At 38.9% G+C, this 22,462-nt stretch overlaps 1 protein-coding gene and 1 pseudogene across 3 annotated transcripts in view; one reads left to right on the forward strand and one right to left on the reverse strand.

The window, feature by feature from the left end:
• The window catches only part of RAD54L2 (RAD54 like 2), a 109,750-nt gene that overhangs the window by 48,027 nt on the left and 39,261 nt on the right, over window positions 1-22,462 (forward strand). The gene's annotated exons all lie outside the window — the stretch shown is intronic.
• Window positions 21,146-21,719, reverse strand: LOC132678597 (ATP synthase F(0) complex subunit g, mitochondrial pseudogene; annotated as a pseudogene).

A 22,462-nucleotide genomic window follows, 5' to 3' on the forward strand; every position in this document is an offset into this window, starting at 1 on the left:
TTGGGTTCTCAGAATTATATTTCAGCTACCCCCTAGATTCATGTCAGGTTTAGATCGGATTTTAGATGTTGCTGGTGGGTATAATGGATATATACACACAGTTTTCCCTCTTGGCTTCTTGGAATTCTGTTTTCCTTGTTCGGTTCTTAATTATTAAGACAAAACAAAACATATCCTTCTGTGCACTTTATTATTTATGTTAGAAGCGGCAAGATTTTTTAAAATTACTTTTTAATGTTTATTAAAAAAATTGTTTTTAATGTTTATTTTTGAGAGAGAGAGAGACAGACAGACAGACAGACAGTGGGAGCAAAGTAGGGGCAGAGAGAGGGAGACACAGAATCCAAAGCACGCTCCAGGCTCTGAGCTGACAGTACAGAGCCTGATGCAGGGCTCAAACTCAGAAACCGCAAGATCATGACCCGAGCTGAAGTCGGGTGCTTAGCCAACTGAACCACCCAGGTGCCCCTAGAAGTGGTGAGAATTTAATTGTGATTTGTCACAGCTGTGTAACTGGAGGTTTTTTGTTTGTTTTTACTATTTATACAACTTTCAGATGAAACAATTTTTTAAAAATTTGAAATGACTTATTTTTATTGCTTTTAAAGTTCCGAGTGTTAAAGTGTTTGGTAGGTACTTTTTCTCTTGCCTTGCTAGGGTTATCTAACTTCTTGGAATTTGATTAAGTATCCTTTTGATGTTTCACTGTAGTGTTAGAGCTGTGCTCACCCAGGCACTCCCAAATGGAAGTGATACTTGTGTTACTTGTGGCAATTCTGCCCCTGTTTTAGAGCTCACAGTTTTCCTGGTTCTCTCATTTTGAACACTATGAAATTTTGCTGAAACATCTGAGACCTGCCTGTTTGTTCAGTCTTGCCTTTCCTGCCTTGGCTTGCTGGTCATCTCACAACCTTAATGGGTAGAGCGGCCCGCTATTCTAAAATTAGGAATAGCTATGAATAGTCTTAGCTGGTATAGTGTGATGTGGCCTTTTGTTGTCTTGGAGCAGTCTTTCTCAACCTGGGATGATTTTACCTCCCAGGGGACAATTTACAACGTCTGAAAACAGTTTTGATTGTCACGACTTCTGGGAGGTGGGGGAGGAATGGTACTGGCATCTTGTGGGCAGAGACCAGGGATGCTGCTAAACATCCTACATTGCACAGGACAGCTCCGTCCTACACACAGTTATTGTGGCCAAATATCAATAGTGCTGAGATTGAGAAACACTTTCAAAAAAGAAATTATTACTTAAGCTTTTTTTATTTGAAGTTTCATTTCTATTGGATATCAATAACTCACTTTTATAGTGCTTCTTCATGGTTTGCACAAACATCTGAACAATCGTACTAACCTTTTCAAAGAACCGTCTTTTGGCTTTGTTGATTCTCTTGATTTGTGTTTACTTTCTTTGTAATTTCTACTTATAATGATCTTCCTTCTACTTCTAGCAGTACTTTCAAACCTCTTAAGAATGTGCTTACCTTTTTTTCCTAATAAAAACAATCAAAATTATAAATTTCCCTCTAAGTACTGCTTTAGTCCATCCCCTCACAAACATTTTGACATACTTTATCCTACTTTATCTTGATAATCCTATCTGTTAGGCAGAGCAGATACATTTTAGGGATGAGGAAACTGAGGCTCAGAAAGGCAAATGGCTTACTCAGTATAACTTTACAAGAAAGTGGCGGAGCTGGGCCTTTGGTTTCCAAAGTGGTACTCCTTTTTCAAATCCATGTTGCTTCTGAGACTATAGATTCATATCATTCCCTACCTGTAATGGGTTGCTTTCTCTCTTAGTTTGTGCTTTAAGGAAAGAAGTTGATTGGTAATACTGTTGACTAGAGATGAGAGAACAATTAGAATAGCATGAGTAATGGCAAAGTAGAAGGGCAAGTATGGCATATGCTAGAGAATGGTGAGCTATCTTGTTTGATGTAGAATTGGACACATTAGGGGGATGACCAGAGTGAGACTGGAGTGGTGGCCTGGAATCAGGTTAGGAAGGAGTTTAGAATTTGTTTTATAGGCAGCATGGAATTGACGGAAGTTTTTACTGGGGAGCATTCATTAAACCTTTGATTTTTAGGAATGTTGTTTTAGCAGCATGAAGAAGAGATGGCCTATTAGATGGTGAAGACCAACTAGGTCTGTGTTAGAACTTTACAGAAAGGATTAATGAGGATTTGAACTGTTTGGATCAGTTGACCTACACAGGAGTAGTAAATGGTCAGATTTGTAACAGTGGAATTTATAGGACTTGGTGACTTACTTGATGTGTGAGGCAGGTTGAAGATGGACTAGGTAAAGCCTGGGAAGATAATGAAATCTTTACAAAGGTGGGAAGAATGGTATAGGGAGTGGGGGAATTAGAGATGTAGCTTTGCTACATTAAATTGGGGCATTATCTCCTCCTTGATACTGACCTTTGAACGTTGACTTGTGGGGTAGTATGAGAATAAGGAGACTTTGGCTCTTGGGGAGTAGCACCATGATTTTGTCTTTAAAAAGGTAGAGAGAAAACAGTGCTTTCCATTTCTAACACATTAGGGGCTCTTGGAATGTTGTGAAACATTTTTGAGTGGTTTTTGTTTCCCCTGTTTGTTTTTTCTTTTTCTTTTAGAGAGAAAGAGCAAGAGAGCAAGAGAGCATGTGCATGAATGGGGAAGAAGGGCAGAGAGAGGGAGAATCTCAAGCAGGCTCCATGCTCAGCATGGAACCTGACATGGGGCTCAATTCCCTGACCCTGGGATCATGACCTGAACTGAAATCAAGAGCATACCCTCAACTGACTGAGCCAACCCAGGTGTCCCTCATTCCCCTGTTTTTCTTTTCTCCAGATGTCTGTGTTGAGTTTTCTCTATTCTCTTGGAATGGTGGGAGAAGTTGGATGTCAGCACCTTATGGGGTCTCTGATTATCAAAGGTAGAGGTTCAAAACCTGGTGCCTCTGGGAATTGGCTTTCCTCATGCAAAATGTTTTTCTGGTTCAGTATTTTCTTCTAGCTCAGCTTCAGGTCCAATGTCTTGCCCCAGATAAAGTACTTAGAAATATTTAGATGAAGGGAACTCCTAGAATAATCTAGCCTTTACAAAAAAAGTTCATTTTCAGTTGCTGCTTAATGTGTATTCCAGTGGATGTATAAGTGTCGCACAGCTGGTATCTGTCACAGAGTCCTATGTTTACATGGCTTTGTAAAAAGATCTTTCTTTGCCTTGGTGGTTCATTAGCACATTTGTTTTCCTCAGCATCACTCCACTGTAAGCCTTCAGTGCAACTGTAAGTGATGGAGTTTAGACCAAGAGATATTTTCAAGGGTTTTCCTGTCTATACAAATGGCAAAGATCTTAACATCTGTTTCCCCAAGGTAGCTTCTTGTCCTCTTGCAGCAGGGAGACAGGGAGAAAAATAGCAAGAAACCTGGTCCTGAATATGCACTAGTGGTTGGGTGGGTGGAGGGGATGCTTAAAATTTAAACTATTAATTAACAAGGACTTCATGTGTTTCTTATTAACATTCATCTGGATTAATGGATCCAATTCCTGATTTCACTTGTTCTCCAAGTGAATAATGAATCTTAGTTTAAAAAAAAATTTTTTTTTTAAGTTTATTTATTTTGAGAGAGGCGGAGACAGCATGAGTGGTGGAAGGGCACCTAGAGAGGGAGAGAGAGAATCCCAAGTGGGCTCCACGCTGCCAGTACAGAGCCCAATGTGGGGCTTGAACCCACAAAGCAGTGAGATCATGACCTGAGCCAAAACCAAGAGTCAGACGCTTAACCAACTGAGTCACCCAGGCACCCCTGAATCTTAGTTAATAATATGATTCCCCTTTCCATTACCACTTGCACTTCTTTTAGGCTACCTTTATTCTTGTGAAATATTTGCAAGGAAAAGCCAGATGTCCCATTTCTTTCCTACAGTATTTTTACTCTATTACCTGTGCCAGTTTCTCTGGTCTTTGCTTGGTTCTCCAGGAGGATTCTGGGGCCACCACCCTCTTTTCTTCTGAGAGCATTCCACTCATCCAAGCTGTTTGGCCCATGTTGTGAACAGCCTCATTAACCTAACACAAGAGTAGGGTTTTTCTAATGGAATATTACTAGAAAACAAACCAAAGCCCCAGCCAGAAACTGCAGACTTAAAAAACTTATTTGTTACTCTAAGAATGATTGCTTGCCAAAAGGTTTCATTTCCAAACTCATTTCCTCAGGCCGTGGTAGGCATACTGGGAGTTTATGAAGCTTCAGGATGAACATGACAAACCTTGTTGGAGTGCCAGTTTTATCAGGAGATAGGTGGAGTGGTGTTGGGGGTTGGGGGTTAGTACTTTGGTAAGGAATTTTAAAAAATTGTAAAAGGGGCGCCTGGGTGGCGCAGTCGGTTAAGCGTCCGACTTCAGCCAGGTCATGATCTCGCGGTCCGTGAGTTCGAGCCCCGCGTCAGGCTCTGGGCTGATGGCTTGGAGCCTGGAGCCTGTTTCCGATTCTGTGTCTCCCTCTCTCTCTGCCCCTCCCCCGTTCATGCTCTGTCTCTCTCTGTCCCAAAAATAAATTAAAAAAAAAAAAAAAAAACGTTGAAAAAAAATTTAAAAAAATTGTAATAAAAATTAGGCATAGAAAATAATTCATATGCATTTTTAAGGTAAAATAAGATTTTTTTTTTTCAAATAAATTTCAGAGTTTAGAATTTTGGATCGTGCCATGAGAGCCCCCCAAGGGATAAGAACGTTTTCTGCAGACATTCAGGACTCGTCAGTGGAAAAGTTTGAGAGGGCCTGGCTTAAGTTAATCAAGATCTGGGCACAGACTGCCTTGATGGGCACATCTTTTTAGAACATGAAGGCCTTCTTTTTTTGTTGTTTTATTCTTGTCTGTTTTACATGGCATATCAGGATACTGAGATCCTGGAACTGGAGCTAGGTATGTTCCTTCTGGAACCTGCTTCATAGCCATCTTATTGACAGAAAGCTAACCTCCTGAATATCAACTTTGGCCTCAGGCTGACCTCCTTCACCTTAGACCACTGAGTAGGGAAAGCTGATCTTCTCAACCTCTGGATCTCTGCCTTCCCTGCAGAGAGTTTGCTTTGTGCTTTTTCACTGACCCCTTTCTATTTGTCCTCTTTGCTTACAATGTAAAGAATTAGGGGTAAAGTGTTCTAGGCAGAGGGCCAGGGCAAAGGCCCTGGTGTGGGAACGAATTTGCTGTTTAAGAATCAGGAACATAGAGGCCATGGTGGCTGAAGCGTAGAGAATAGAGGCCAGAGTGGTCTGGGATGAGATAGGGAGGGCCTGAGCATGTAGGGCCAGCGGTAGCAGTTTGAGATATACCCAAACCCTGGTTTTATTCGTTTGGGTTCCAACATGCTTTTTCAGATTCTCACCGCGAGTTCTGGACATATCATTAAACAGTAGCAGTCTGCAGGAAAAGTCATGCTCTCTGAGCAGCTGGAAGTGGAAGAGGTGTAGGGGAGCTTCCAGAAATTTGAACTAAGATCAGAGTGGGTGGGGTGATTTCAGCAATCTAATGGGAACTCTAACCAATGTTTTCTCCCTCCAATGGAAGCCCCCAGGGCCCTTCAGAAGGCAGCATAGTCTATGGAGTTGTAGTTTTCACCCTTTTTTATGACCTTTCTGTTACATTAGACATTCTTAGTTTAAGCCTAAATTTCTTCCTTTTCTAAGAATAGTTTTTAAAGGAAATATTTATTTATTTTGAGAGACGGAGCGTGCACATGTGCACTCCCGTGTGAACCAGGGAGGGGCAGAGACAGAGGGAGAGAGAATCCTAAGAAGGCTTGGCGCTCTTGGTGCAGAGCCCAACACAGGGCTCAATCGCATGAACCGTGAGACCATGACCTGAGCCGAAATCAAGAGACGATGCTTAACTGACTGAGCCACCCAGACATTCCTAGATCCATTTTTAAAAATTTAGTGTGATAGAATCCATTCCTGTTGTTCATTTTAATACTCAAATTGTCCTGGGTTTGGCTAGTGGGAGCCCATTTCAGCTGACTTCAGTATTCCTTTGACATGCTCCCTACAATTTGTGAGCACTTCCTTTTCTTTCTGGTACAACGGTGTTCCAAGCCTAGCTTGTATCTTCTCTGTTCTGACCTGGGAATTGGCCTTTTCTCCAAACTCCTGGTTTCTTTTAGAGGGAAATGGTACTTAGAAACCAAGATCTGGGCTATACATATGCTCAATACTACTAGGATATCATTGATTGTTGGCTCTTTTGGTCTCTAGAGCTAGGAAATACATTTATTTAAAAAATTGTGTTCAGGGACGTCTGGGTGGCAGTTAAGCGTCTGACTTCAGCTCAGGTCATAATCTTGTGGCTCGTGGGTTCGAGCCCTGCATTGGGCTCTGTGCTGACACGGTGAAGCCTGCTTCAGATCCTCTGTCTCCCTCTCTCTGTGCCCCTCCTCATTCATTCTCTCCCTCTCTCTCTCTCTCTCTCTCTCTCTCAAAAATAAAAAAATAAAACTTAAAAAAATAAATTAAAAATTGTGTTTATAACAGTGCTCTTAATTTTACTCCTTCTCCCATTCCTTATCTGTATCTCCCTTTTCACCCGGTGAGAACCTGGTTCCCAGTAGCATCACGGTATTTATTCATTTGTTCAATTGTACAGTACACTCAAAATAGTTTCAGATATCTACTACAAACAATAAGTCTAAAGTTCAAGATTATTTTTGCAATTTTTTTCCTTTTAATATATCTCACTTAAACTGCATAGACAGAGTACTATATTGTCAAAAAGTTTACTTGGATTTTTGTTTGTTTTTCCAGCTTATCAAGGTTTAATTGTATACTGTGTATATACCCTTAAAGCTATCATCAAGTTAGTGAGCATATTTGTCACCCCTGAAAGTTTCCTTACCCCTTTTGAAGTCCTTCCCTCCCCTCCCTGCCTTCCAACCCTGTCTCTAGTGAACCATTGATCTGCTTTCTGCCCTTACTGATTAGTTTCTATTTTATAGAATTTTGGTATAAATGAAACCACATAGTAGTTTTGTTAACGAAGTGGATATGGATTGTGTGAAAGAAAGAAGGTAAGGATCAATCCCAAAGTTTTTGGATTGAACAGCTTGAAGATGCCATTTTCTGAGCTTGGAAAGATTGGGGGAGAGGCACAGAATGGGGACAGACAAAAGTGTAGTTTTAGAGACATGTTAAGTTTGACATGTCTTATGGCTCCAAGCTAAGATGTTGAGAAGGCAGTTAGTTAGATTACTGAGTTGAAGTTCAGAAGAGAAGTCTACATTGAAGATAAAAACATGGGCTATATCTGTATATAAATGGTACTTATGACATGGGACAGGATGAGATCATCCCAGGAATAAGAGAAGTAATCTGAGTGACTAAGCACTGGACACTCAGCAGTGGGGAGGGTGATAAAGAGGGTCTAGGAAAGAAGACTGAGAAGAAATGGCCACTGACGTAGTAGGAAACCCAAGAGAAAAGTGCTGTGGTGGCTTAAAAAAAAAACAATTTCAAGGAGGAAGTGATCAACTGTGTTAGTTAAAGGCTAGCAATAACCAGGGTAGTATCAGGAGTAAGAATTGACTGCTGGATATTTGTAGTATTTGCAAATCAATCAACATAATACATCACATTAATAAGAGAAAGGATAAAAACCTTATCATCATTTCAATAGATGCAGAAAACGCATTTGACAAAGTAGAATATTCATTCATGATAGAAACCCTCAAGAAAGTAGGTTTAGAGGGAACATACCTCAACATAATAAAGGCCTTATATGTAAAACTCACAGTTAACATCATCAGTGGGGAAAAACAGAGCTTTTTCCCTAAGGTCAGGAACAAGACAAAGATGTCTACTCTCACCACTTTTGTTCAACATAGTACCGGAAGTCCTAGCCATAGCAGTAAGACAACAAAAAGAAATAAAAGGAATCTACATCAGTAAGGAAGAAGTAAAACTTACATTATTTGCAGATGACATAATACTATATATAGAAAACCCTAAATACTCCACCAAAAAACTACTAGAACTATAAATGAAATCAGTAAGGTCATAGGATACAAAATCAATATACAGAAATCTGTTGCATTTCTATACACTAATAATGAAGCAGCAGAAAGAGGAATTAAGAAAACAATCCCATTTACAATTGTACAGAAAAAAAAAAAAAAGTAGCCTAGGAATAAACTTAACCAAAGAGGTGAAAGACCTGTACTCTGAAAACTATAAAATATTGATGAAAGAATTGAAGACGACAAAAAGAAATGGAAAGGCATTCTGTGCTCATGGATCAGAAGAACAAATATTGTTAAAATGTCTATACTACCCCAAACAATCCACAGGTTTCATGCAATCCCTCTGAAAACACCAACAGCATTTTTCACAGGACTAGAACAAATAATCCTAAAATTTGTATGGAACCAAGAAAGACCTCAAACAACCAAAGCAGGCTTGAAAAAGAAAATAATTTGAGGTATCACAATTTCAGACCTCAAGTTATATTACAAAGCTATAGTAATCAAAACAGTATGGTAATGGAACAAAAAATAGACACACATATCAATGGAAAGAATAGAAAGCCCAGAAATAAATGCACAATTGTATGGTCAATTAATCTTTGACAAAGGAGGAAAGAATATACAATGGGAAAAAGACAGTCTTTTCAACAAATGGTGTTGGGAAAATTGGACAGCTACATGCAAAAGAATGAAACTGGACCACTTTCTTATACCATACACAAAAACAAATTTTAAATGGATTAAAGACCTAAATGTGAAACCCGAAACCATAAAAATCCCAGAAGAGAACACAGGCAGTAATTTCTCTGACATTGGTTGTAGCAACATCTTTCTAGATGTGTCTACTGAGGCAAGGGAAACAAAAGCTAAAATAAATTATTGGGACTACATCAAAATAAAAATCGTCTGCACAACAGGGGTGCCTGGGTGGCTCAGTCAGTTAAGTGTCTGATTCGGTTTTGGCTCAGGTCATGATCTCTCACGAGTTCAAGCCCTGCATCAGGCTCTGTGCTGATGGCATGGAGCCTGCTTGGTATTCTCTCTCCCTCTCTCTCTGCCCCTCCCCTGCTCTCTCTCTCTCTCTCTCTCTCAAAATAGATAAATAAACTTACAAAAAAAATTTTTAAAAAAAGATCTTTTGTACAACAAAGGAACCAACCAACAAAACTGAAAGACAATCTACTGACTGGGAGAAGAAATTTGTAAATGATATATCTGATAAAGTGTTAGTACCCAAAGTATATAAAGAACTTATACAACTCAACATAATAATAATAATAATAATAATAATAATAATAATAGTAATAAAAAAATGGGTAGAAGAGATGAATAGACATTTCTTCAAAGAAGACATCCAGATGGCCAAGATGCTTAACATCACTCATCATTGGGGAAATGCAAATCAAAACCACAATGAGATATCACCCCACACCTGTCAGAATGGCTAAAATGAAAAACACAAGAAACAAGTGTCAACAAGGATGTGTAGAAAAAGGAACCCTCGTGCACTGTTGCTGGAAATGCAAACTGGTACAGTCACTGTGGAAGACAGTATGGCGGTTCCTCAAAAAATTAGAGAACTACCCTATGATCCAAGAATTGAACTACTGGGTATTTACCCAAAAAATAGAAAAGCACTGGCTCAAAAAGATACATGGATCCTTTGTTTATTGCAGCATCACTTACAATGGCAGCAGCCCAAGTGTTCATCAGTAGATGAATGAATAAAGAGGATGTAATGTGTATACACACACATAAATACAATGGAATATTATTCAGCCACAAAAAGAACAAAATCTTGCCATTTGTAATAACATGGATGGATCTAGAAATATAATACTAAGCAAAATAAGCCAGTCAGAGAAGGACAAATATTATTTCATTCATGTGGAATTTAAGAAACAAGACAAAAGAAAAAAAAAGACACAAACAAAAAAACAGACTCTTAACTATAGAGAACAAACTGATGGTTGCCAGAGGGGACGTGGGTGGGGGCATGGGTGAAATAGGTGAAGGGGGCTAATAATACACTTATCTTGATGAGCACTGAATAATATATGGAATTGTTGAATTACTGTAATGTACACCTAAAACTGATATAACACTGTTAATTACACTGGAATTAAAATTAAAAGAGAATTGGCTGTCAGATTTAGCAGTGTGGGCATCCTTGGTGACCTTGATGAGCATTTCAGTGCCATGATAGGGGCTAACATAAGAACAGGTGGAGGGGCGCCTGGGTGGCTCATTTGGATAAGTGGCCGACTTTGGCTCAGGTCACGATCTCGCGATCTGTGAGTTCGAGCCCCGCGTCGGGCTCTGTGCTGACAGCTCAGAGCCTGGAGCCTGTTTCAGATTCTGTGTCTCCCTCTCTCTCTGACCCTCCCCTGTTCATGCTCTGTCTCCCTCTGTCTCAAAAATAAATAAACGTTAAAAAAAAAAATTAAAAAAAAAAACAGGTGGAGAGGAATTGGAGACCCTAAGAATAGACAAGTTTTTTGAGGGGTTTTGCTATAAAAGGAAACAAAAAGAAGAAGCAACAAATGAGGGGGTATTTGAGGTCAAGGAAAGGCTTTTTTAGGGGTGCCTGAGTGGTTCAGTTGGTTGAGTGTCTTACTCCTGATTTTGGCTCAGGTCATGATCTCGCGGTTCATGGGATCCAGCCCCATGTTAGGCTCTGTGCTGACAGTGTGGAGCCTGCTTGGGATTCTCTATCTCTCCCCCTCTCTCTCTCTCAAATAAATCTAAAAAACATTAAAAATAAAAAGAAAGGCTTTTTTAAAAGTTAAAAAGTTTCATCCTTCTAACTTTTTGCCAGTGGGGCTTATCAGGTAGGGAGGGAGAAATGGATGACACAGTATAGTTGGGGGCAGTCCCTACTGGCTCAAGCCAAGACCTGGGAAAAATCCTTTACCTCAGCATGTTAGTGTGTAATAGAAAGGAACACCCCTCAGGGCAAGGTAATCATCTTCCTCTAAATTTTTGTATCTTGGGCAAGACCTTGCTGAGCCTTCAGGTTCACTTCTGCAAGATGAAATTCTGCAACCTGAACTCTAGATCTGTTGTTTTCTCATTCTGGATGAAGATGTGGAAGTATGGGCATGTTTTTAGGAACAAAGAGGAATCACCAAAGTGGAGAAAAGGGCTGTGAGTCTGCATGGAAGGCCAGTTTAGCCATGTATTAGCTCTCTATTGCATTTTAGCATTTTTTTCTCAACTTAGATGACCAGCACCAGTCCTTAAATTACAGATTCATGACAGATCTTTTTATTCTGTATTTGTTTTATCCTCTTCCCTTCCCCAGAAAGTTGTATCACCTCTTCCTGAGACAAGTTGGATATCTGTTGTTGGACTGATTTTTTAGAGTAGCCTAAATCAAGAATTTAGGGTGACTTCTTACTAGAAATGAAGTAGTGCCAATTTTGCAACCATTTCCTGTCCTTTTCTGTGTGCCAGGCTTAAAGACACAAAGGTGCAGAGTTCAGGTGTGCTGGGGGCAGAAGATTGTTTGTAAATCTGCAGCAGGAAAGCGTGTCAGATGTTGACCCAGTTGTTCAGAGTGACTTTGTAGGACCTTCAACCCTCTTTCCCAATAATCCAGGGGGTGGGAACTTCTGACTGTGAGTTTAATTTGCATTTCCCTGATTATTTAAGATGTTAGGCTTTTTCCATATGCTTATGACCATTTTCAGTCTTGTAAAGTGTCTGAACACATTTTTTGGAACATTTTTCTTTCCTTTCATCTATTTCTTATTGATTGGAATTCTTCATATCTGGTTATGAGTCTTATTGGGTACACACACACACATATCTTTTCCTTCTATATTGCTTGATTTTTCACTTTTAATTGTGTTTTGTGGGGCTTATTTTGCAGTTTTATGCTCCTTTTTATATTGTATTTTTGATGAATAGATGTTTTAATTGTAATGAAATCAAATTTATTTTTACCCTTTATGTTTAGTGCTTTAGTGCTTCCCCATGGTCATGAAGATATTGTTATTTTTTAGAAGCTTTAAATGTTTTACCTTCACATTTAGGTCAGTGATCCATCGTGAATTGATTTTTGTATGGTGTGAGGTAGGGGTCAAGGTTCATCCTTCTCATTTCCAAATATGATTATCTAATTGATTCAGCATTCTGCATTGCATTTTCCTGTACCTTTTGTTATAAACTGAGGCACAGTACATACATAGCTGTCTCTGAACTCTATTTTTTTTCCACATAACTTTCAGGGAAATGGGAATAGAGGGGAAATTATGCAGTGTGGTGGCTAAGAGCATGAACTCTGGAGACAGATCAGTCACCTGGGTTTAGATCCTATCTTTACTACTTAATGGCTTTCGAGCAAGTTTCCTTATCTGTAAAATGGGAATAATGGTAGCACTATCTACTTAATAGGGCTGTTTTGAGGACTGAATGAGTTAATGTTTATAGTATTTGTAATGGCCTTGGACATGCAGTGCATGGGATCCAAATCTAGTAGGGCTCACTGCAGACCTGGTGCTGGGCCTGTAGCTATTCACCAGCTACTTTGTCTGCCCTGACTTCACAGTTCCCAGCAATCCTCCTGAAGGAGTGTCTTTAAGTGTTTTGTAAATTGTATTCTGAAGTCTTATAGTAGTCTTTGGTCCAATTTAGAGTACAGAAGCAGGATGTGCCAGGTTTGAATAAAATTCCCCAAACAGCATACCAAGAGAGAAAGCATCAGTTACTAACCTTGTCTCCCCAGATATATTGACAGGCACTGCAGCCTAACAATGTTGAGCACATGCTGAAATAAAAATAAAAAGGAAGAAACCTAGAGATGGTCTTCTATAGGCTTTTAGGCAGAAACCTGAAAGAGAATATGGGTTACAATTAAATTAGAATCTAACACATCCCTGTTAGATAAGGAAATGAGAAAAGAGGGACACAGCATCTGCAAGGGCCCAGAGCCTCTGAGAGCACCATGCTTTTGAGGCTAGAGAACATGGAACTGAGAGTGTGTGGGTGGAGGGAGGTTTTTGGTAGTCGGGTTGTGAGCTAGCAATCAGGAAAGGCATGAAGGATTTCAGATTTTATCCTAAGAGCAGAAGGGATAGTTTTAAAGTGTTTTAAAAGATCCTGGGTGGGTGGAGACTGTGACTAGAGCAGATTCACAAAGCTCACTCTTTCTGCAGTGTGGATTGCAGGGAGGCAGGGAGACTCTGGAGGCCAGAGCAAGAATCCAGACCAGGTAGTACAGTGGTGTGGAGAGAAGAAGAGAGGGATATTTAGGTAACTTCTTAGAGCACAGAATTCATGACTGAATATGAGGAAATGAGAGAAAGCAAGAATGAATGAGGCTTTTTTCCCTTGATGGTCACTGAGTGTGGTGGAGGTCTAAAGAGTTGCTACTCTGTGGGGTGTGGGATGCTGGGAGAGCTACTGCGGAATGCTCTTCCACTATAGAGACTTTGTGCTTATGTTCTTAGCCACTCTTCTTTTAATTGTCCCCTTCACCCATTAGGAAGCAAGGCTGTTGTGTAATGTGCTCCTGGATAAGTACATATTTTCTTTGCATTTTCTACAGCCCCAAGGAAAAGGTTTGTTATTTTATTTTTATTTCTTAAATTAAATTTAATTAATTAATTAAGTAATTAATTTTTAAGTAATCCCTGCACCCAACATGGGGCTCAGACTCATGATCCCAAGATCAACAGTCTCATGCTCTACTGACTGAACCAGCCAGGCATCCTTGTTGTTTTATTTTTAATATGATCAGCCAGAAAGGGCCTTACCAGTCTTTCTTTGATCAGAGCAACTCTCTAGCCTTTTGCATTCATGGAGTTAACATTTAAGGTTCCAGCCAATGAGACTATTCCGAGAGTCTGTAATCTGCACTAGTTTATTATTTTGCCAAGGCATGACTTTTAATGATGCTCTCTTCAGGTTGGGGTGTGGAGAGTGAGTCCTGTCCTGTCCTCCAGAGCATCTGCTCCTCAACCTACCCTGTTCTCTGCTCTCAGCTCAGAAATTCTGACGGGATTGTTTAAATGTTTCAGTTGTACATGAATGCATTTTGTGGAAGAAATTATGTGCTGTAGCAGTATTCTCTAATTTGGGCATTTTGCAAAGGTATCTTCTCTCTTGCCTCCTGTGCTTTCCCTTCATGATGTCTGTTGTGAAGTCTGATTTGATGCTTTGCTTGTGAAACCCTACTCTTTGTTCACAGCCTTTTCTCACCTAATGAATCCTTCTGGGAATTTGAGGTTTTATTTTTTGTGGTTGGTAGCCTCAATACATCAAAATGTTCATGAGTAGAATGAAAAAGTAAAAGTTCTGTTGATTGACCTTCCCCACCTCCTCCCTGCAATACAGATTCCTAGCATGCTTTTGTTTGTCCATTGGACCAGCTTTACTGTCTTCTAGGTTAACAGACACAAGTAACACATTTTGAAGGATTATCACCTTAGTGTGTGTACCCAAGTCCTCTCTCAAAAGACACAGAATGAGCTTTTGCTATTTCTCTTTGCTCATTCCCTCTTAAAAGAGGCAGCACTTAATGCCATCCTAGTTTCCTCTTGCTTGTTGTGGACACCCTTACATGGGAGTCCTAGTGGAGTTTGCATGTTATGGAAAGATTTGTATGTTATTCTGTGCTTCTGCCACCATTTAAAGTGGGTTTGCAGGCAGGAGAATGGGTGTGGGGTTTTGCCAGCCTGAGCTCCAGAGGGAGGGGCAACAGTTTCCCAAGGCCATAAACAGGCTTATTCTCTTCATTCTTCTTTTAAAATCCCCACTTTGATGATGCTGAGATCCTGTTTTCCCCTCTTACACTCAGCTGTCAGGCTCAGTGGGGATGCCTGGAGATTGCTTTCTAGCCTCCTTGAGAGAGGCTGCCAATTGGAGTCCTCACAGAAGAGCAGGAAGCCCAGCATGGACTGACATGTCCCTTGAACCAGCTCCAGTCTTGACACTTCTCTCTGGTTATATAACATCAAGCAGCTGCAGCTTCCAGAACCACTTTATTCCTTATAGTGCTGAATGGCAGGTGGAGGAAGCACTGACCCTTTAGTGATCCTGAAGTTTCCAGGAATAATTTGCTTGAGTATTTAATTCTATTTTTATTTCTCCCATGTTTGCATCACTCATACTTTGGGAAATAAGCAAGGCAATAGTCCATTGCTTCAGTCTTCCCACTAAGGTCCTTAGCCTAGTCCCTATTTATTGATTGATTTATTTTTTTAGGGTGATGTATTTTAAATTTTTTATTATTTTTAAAAGTATTTATTTAATTTTTTATTTTAACGTTTATTTATTTATTTTGTGAGAGAGAGAGTACAAGCGGGGAAGGGACAGAGAGAAGGAGAAAGAGAATCCCAAGCAGGCTCTGTGCTGTCAGTGCAGAGCCCCACACGGAGCTGGTTCTCACAAACCGTGAGATCATGACCTGAGCCAAAATTAAGATTTGGTCGCTCAACCAACTAGGCCACTCAGGCACCCCGAAGTTTTTTTTTTTTTTTTAGTGTTTTATTTGTTTTTGAGAGAGATAGTGCAAGCTGGGAAGAGGCAGAGAAACAGGGGACAGAGGATCTGAAGCTCAACTGACTGAGCCACCCAGGCACCCCTCACATAATCCTTTTTAAAAATCTTTATTAGACAGTTAAGAGACCTTTGGAAGTAAAATTACAAGGGGAAATTTTGAGGAAAGAGTGGCCAGTCTATTATCACTCGAGACCTTTAGCAGATCTGGAAGGAAGAGCTCTCCCCACCCCAGGCAGCTGACTGAAGATCGCTAGGTGCCATGGTCACCAGGTGCCTTGGGTCATATGTTGCTCTTGGATGGGCTGCAGCTGTTTCCAGATAGGATTCAGCTCTTCAACTTTGCATGCTGGGTAGTGGGGTTTCCCTCCCTTAATGTGTTACAATGGCTAGATGTTGTGTTGCTTCTGGAATTCTGGGGGATGGAAGGATGGGGTAAATCAGGCTGAGTATATATGATCAGCATTAATGTTTAGCATGGAGACTTCAGGGAAGGAGGGGAAAAAATTAGTGTGAGTGTTCTCATGGCTGATGGAATAATAAAGTTGAGTGATTGGAGTAAGTGTGGGAATACTTCAAGAACCAGCCTACATTTCTTCAGTTTTGACTACTGTAGGCGATGAAGTTTTTCAGATTTGTAAGTATTCTGTATTACACTTACAACTCCTTTGCTATTTGTTTTATAAGTAGTATCTAGTCTGTGGTTTATCTCTTAACATTGTTGATAGTGTTCTTTGTTGTAAAAAAAAAGAATCTGTAATTTTATTGTAGTCACTTTAAATAAGCTTTTCCATTGTTCAGTGGTCATTTATTTCATGGGTGGAAAAGAGGCATATTTTAAAGATTGGAATGTGGTTTTCATCAACATCTTTGTTCTTAAGTGTTTATTTTGAGAGGGGGGTGTGGAGAAAGCATGAGCAGGGGAAAGCATGAGCAGGGGAGGGGCAGAGAGAGAGGGAGAGAGAAAATCCCAAGCAGGCTCCTTGCCATCAGCACAGAGCCCAATGCGCGGCTCAGACCCACAAATTGTGAAATCATGACCTAAGCGGAAATCAAGAGTCAGACGCCCAACCGAGCCACCCAGGCACCCCTCATTTTTTTTTTAAGGATGCCTTGTGAAGAGCAGAAGTTTTTAATTTTGATGAAGCACTTTTATCATTTTTTTCGCTTGTGGTTCAAGCTTTTTGTATCCTGCTTAAGAAATCTTTACTTACCCTAGGGGTGCCTGGGTGGCTCAGTTGGTGGAGTGTCTGACTTCACCTCAGGTCATGATCTCACAGTTCATGGTTTCGAGCCCTGCATGAAGCTCTGTGCTGACAGCCTGGAGCCTGCTTCGGATTCTGTGTCTCCCTCTCTCTCTGTCCCTCCCCTACTCTCTTTCTTTCTTTCAAAAATAAACATTAAAAAAAAAAAAAAAAATCTTTACTAACCCTAAAGTTGCGAATATTTTCTACTACATTTTCTGCTAGAAGTTTTATAGTTTAAGCTTTTATATTTAGGCCTTGATCCATTTTGAATTATTGTTTATGTATAATATGTAATGAGGTGAGAATTGTATCTGTTGCAAATGGTGTGTTGGAAAGATTATCTTTCTCCATTGAATTACTTTTAATTACCTTTACAAAGAATCAATTGACTATAAATGTGTGGTCTAATTCTGGACTGTATTATATTAATTACTATGTTTATCCCTAGGCAAAATCATAATTACTGTAGTTTCAATCAGATAGTACAATAATTCCAACTTCATTGTTGTCTTAAAAAATTATTTTGATTACTGTAGGACTTTTGCATTTTCATAAGAATTTTAGACTTCTGTCAATTTCAGTTGCAGATAGTGGCCACAGTTAAAATAGCAAAGTGGAAGCTACATTGCCTTTTATGCTAGCCTTGGAAGTTATAGTGTCACTTCTGTCTTATTCTTTTGGTTATAAGCAAGTCATAAGCCCACCCAGATTCAAGAGAAAAAGATTAGAATTTATTTCTCAATAGGAGGAGGATCAGGGTCAAACTGTAGGAAAGCATTGGGATGAAAGATATTGTTACATTCATCTTTGGAAAAAAGACTGCCACATTCCAGCCTCTGGCCACAGTAATTCACATCATCCCACAAGCAAAATACACTGCCCCCTTTCCTCAAGACCCTCAAAGTTTCATTCCATTTCAGCATCAGTTTATAGTCCAAGATCTTGTCATCTAACTCAGATCCATGTGTGAATGTGGCTTTTAGTTGTAGTTTCTTGAATTCACTCCCTAAGTACAGTTTCTCTTATCTGAAGACTTTTTTCTAAGTCTTTTGTTTAACAGAGATCTTCTAGGCATGCCTGCAAAATCTTTAGGAGGCTTTTAGTCTGTTTGAAAAGGTCTATGAGGCACTACTTTAAATATTTCTGAAATCATAACAAAGGATCTTACAGGTCTACCCTGGATTTGATATCAATTTTCCATGCTACTACTGGTGATAGAGTTGCTAAACTGTCTGAAACAGTGTTTCTTTTCCTTTAGCTTTCTGTAACATTTTCCTTTAAGCCTTCATCAATAATCTCCTTGAGACCCTTTGGGCTTTTATGACCAGTTTCCTTATGACCCTTCCAGCTTCTTCTCACCACTTAACACCAAACGCAAAACCATACTCTAATTTTTTATTGATTTGTTTATTCTTATTTACCCCAAGTACCAAGTTTCTGTTTCAGTTACTGTGTCATAAATTTCCCCAACACTTAAATGATTTAAAACAATAACATTTATTATTTCTTTTGGTTGCTGCTTGGCTGACAGTCTAACATCTAGGCCATCTAGATTTCCCTCCTTCCCTCCCTTCCTCTCTGCCTTCCTTCCTTTCTTTTTCAATTTTTTTAAAGTAAGCCCTACCCCCAGTGTGGGGCTGAAACTCACCACTCCAAGATCAAGAGTTGCAAGCTCTACTGACTGAGCCAGACAGGTGCCCCCAGATTTCTCCTGATTGAATTTTTCTTGACTATGGATACTTTCCTGTTTCTTTGCATATCTGGTGATTTTTGAGTAAATAAAATGGTCTTTGTGCATAATATATTGTAGAGGCTCTGCATTCTTGTTCATTCTGATTTTCACAGGCAGTTCAGTTACTGATTGATCCATCACCTTGAACTTATGAAGCCTTGGTTTTATGCCGTTTTAGTACCAATCTGTGAAAAGCCCAAGATGTTTTCCAATCTAATTTGGTAGGACTCAATCTCTAAATTCTCTCTTCTTGCAGACCTTGTCAGGGCTTGGTTTTAGGCTTTGTTAGGGAGGATCCAGTATATAGGTCTTACTTTAGAATGTGGTTCATACTCTTAGGGACAGCCTTTCTTTTGTCTCAGCAAGATGGCAGGGGTGTTATATAAAATGTTAATGACATCTTTAAACTCTGGCAAGTCTACAACTCCCCAATTCCCCTGGCATTGCTCTTCCCCTAGCACTGCTAGGCTTCTAGTATCTCTATGCTGCTCTCACTGTGGTCAGATACATACTCTGAATGATTTCACTTGTTTGAAATGTGTTGAGGTTTGCTTTATGGTGCAGTATATGGACAATTTTGATAAATGATGCATGAGCTGTTGAAAACAATGTGTGTTTTGTCATTGTTGAGTGAAGTGTTCTAAATATGTTTGTTAATTCAGGTTTGTTGTTTCATTCAGTTCTTGTATAGCCTTACTGGTGTTTTTGTCTGTTGGCTCATATTCTTGAAAGAGACTTGTTAGTCTCTCATTATGATTATAGATTTCTGTATTTCTTCTTTCAGTTTTGTCAGTTTTAATGTATTTTGACACTAAGGTGTTGTGTGTATACAGAATTGATATTGTTATATTTTCTTTGTACAATGACCCTTTGTCATTATGAAACATCCCTTTTTATTTCTAGTAATGCTTCTTACCCTAATGTCTCTTTCACCTGATTTAGTATAGATAGATATGTCAGCTTTTGATTAGTGTTTATTAGTGTTTATTCTTTTACTTTTTTTTTTTTTTTTTTTTGGTCTATTCTTTTACTTTCAACTTTTTCTCTGTTCTTATTTGTTTTTCATGCTTGCACCAGTTAGTTGGGTTTTGTTTTTTTGATTCAGTCTGACAGTTTTAGTCTTTTAATTGAAATATTTAGTCAATTTATAGTTTATGTAATTATTGATAGAGTTGTGTTAAAATTTATCATCTTGCTGTTTATTTTCTATATCATCTTCTATTTTGTTCTTTTTCCTTTGGATTAATCAAGTTGTTGGCATTTTTTTTGTTTTTGTTTTTGTATGATTCAGTTTTCTTCCTATTGGCTTGTTAGTTATACAATCTTTTACTATGCTTTTAGTGGTTATTTAGGTTATGGTATGCATCCTTGTCTAATATAAATCATTGCTTTTATTACTTCCCCAACTGTATTAGAACCTTAGAACATTTTATTTTATTTTATTTTATTTTATTTTATTTTATTTTATCTTATTATTTATTTTTAACCTTATTTTAACTCTACACATTTTACTTAAAAATTTTTTTTAATGTTTACTTTTGAGAGAGAGAGAGAGAGTGTGAGCGAGTGAGTGAGCATGAGTGGGGGAGGGGCAGGGGGGGTGGGGACACAGAATCTGAAACAGGCTTCAGGCTCTGAGCTGTCAGTGCAGAGCCTGACATGGGGCTTGAACCTATGAACTGGGAGATCATGACCTGAGCTGAAGTCAGATGTTTAACTGACTGAGTCACCCAGGCACCCCTTAATTCTACACATTTTAAATGCTATAAAATGTTATTGTTTTTCTATAGTCAGTATTCATTATATTTGCCACATCTATACCCTTTTTGTTTGTTTGTTTGTTTATTTATTTATTTTTAGGAGTTTATTTGAGCAAACATCAAATAGGGTGGTACCAACTAGAAGAGGTTAGGAGCCTTTCCTTTTATGGTGTTTTTCATTCCTTCATTTCTTTCTTTCTTTCTTTCTTTCTTTCTTTCTTTCTTTCTTTTTTTTTTTTTTTTTTGTCTGAGATCATTTTTTTTTCTGTCTCAAGGACTCCCTTTGGTATTTAGGTTTGAAAATGTTTTTTGGCAACAAATTTAATCTGTGTTTCTGTTTGTCTGAAAATTGCTTTATTTTGCCCTCATTTTTGAATGATGTATTAGCAGGTACAAAATTCTAGGTTGCCAGTTACTTTCTTTCAACACTTAGAAGATTTTCCACTGTCTTCTAGCATCTTTCATGTCTGAAAAATGCATTGCCATTCCTATTGTTGCTCCTTTGAAGGTAATGTGTTTTCCCCCACTTATGACTACTTGTACAGCTTTTTACTTGGTATTAGTTTTCAAAAGTTTTGCAATAAGCTCCCTAGGAATGATTTTTTGTTGTGTTTTGTTTTTTTCTATTTATCCTACCTGTCATCCATAGAGCTTCTTGATTCCAGTTATTATATATGTTATTTCTAGAATTTCCCTTTGATTGTCTTTTTTTATTGAGTCTGATTATTTGGTGACATTATCCCTGTTTTCATTTTCCCCATTTCTTTGCTGTCTTGCACATTTTATCAGTTATTTATTTTTTTTTTTTAAGTGTCTAGACCACCAGTGATTCTGGTTCTGTTGTCTGTTTATCACCTCTTAGTTTTTTGTTTTTTTTTTTTTTTTTTTTTTGATACATTATCTTATTTTATTCAAATACCAGTCTGGTCACACATGGTCCAAAAACACTCAAATAACAAACCAAGTATAGACAGATGTTAAAGATTGGTCTTCAAATATCATAGCCAATGATCATAGCCACGCTTTCCTATGATCTCGCTGACATAAAATCACATCCACACCTCAGTAGCCACCAAACCATTCAGCAGAGCTTCCTTAACTGTGAGCTCTTTGAAGCTACCAGTTTGAGCACTCTTGACTATTTTTTTCAAGCTCTGAATAGCTGTAGGGATCTCAGCAGGGGTTGGAGGAACCAACTCAACCTTGGCATAGTGTCAAAATGTGGCCAATTGAGTCTTCGAGCAAGTCACAGCAGCCTTCACCAGCTCTGGGGCCTTCTCCGTGAGGTTACAGACAAACTGGGCCATGATTCCACGATTTTCCCTCTCAGTTTTTGACCATTTGGTCTTGTCTCCTGGCATAGCTGGTAATTTTTCATTGAATGCTGGGCAGTGTACATAAAAAGTTATAGAGACTATGGATAATATCTTTAGAGAAGTTTTCCTTTTCTTCTTCTAGGCACATACAGTGGGGCTGATCACCTTAATCCAGCAGGACAAAGTTGAATAAATGTCAGATCATAGTTTATAAGCCTTTGTTTACTCCTGGCACACCCCTGTTTCTAGAGTAAGGCCATCCCATAGATTCCACTTGAGAACGAAGGTGTTCCCTGGAACCATCTGCTCTGGTGGTTCCTAAATTTCTAATCCTTCTCTGCACCTTGAGATTGCAGAAACATATTCTCTGCTTTTCAGTGGCTTTTAGCTTAGCTTTTTAGTCTCCCATCTCACCTTTAGAGCAAAGCAAATGACCTGATGAAAATGAACTGAGTTTTTGGCTCAGTTTTGCTTTTCCCATTTCATTAGGATCATGGTCCCTCATGTCTTCAATTTTTGTCTTTTTAGCCTCATGAAATTGTCAAAAGTTCTGGTTTCTTTGCTTTTTATTAACAGCCCTCAGTTTGGATGACTCTCAGTTTGCCCCAACACTCAGACTTGGCAAAAGAGGGGAATAAATGGCAGGAGAATGCTAGCTCACCTCTTTTTAATTTCCCTTTCTCTGTAATCTTGTCCCTTCTACTTCTGGTTCTCTCAGCATCTCTTCAATGCCTTCAAAAAGGTTTTGTTGTTTTTAAATTCAATAACATGTTTCTAGCTATTCTTAGTGCAAGCAGTGGTTTGCCTCAAGCTATTCCATCTTAGCTGGAAGCAGAAGCACCAAGCCAACATTTAAAAATATGTATATATTCTTATTGAGGTACATTTTAAA

Source organism: Panthera onca, chromosome A2, assembly GCF_046562875.1.
Source record: "Panthera onca isolate mPanOnc1 chromosome A2, mPanOnc1 haplotype 2, whole genome shotgun sequence".
Taxonomy (NCBI): domain Eukaryota; kingdom Metazoa; phylum Chordata; class Mammalia; order Carnivora; family Felidae; genus Panthera; species Panthera onca.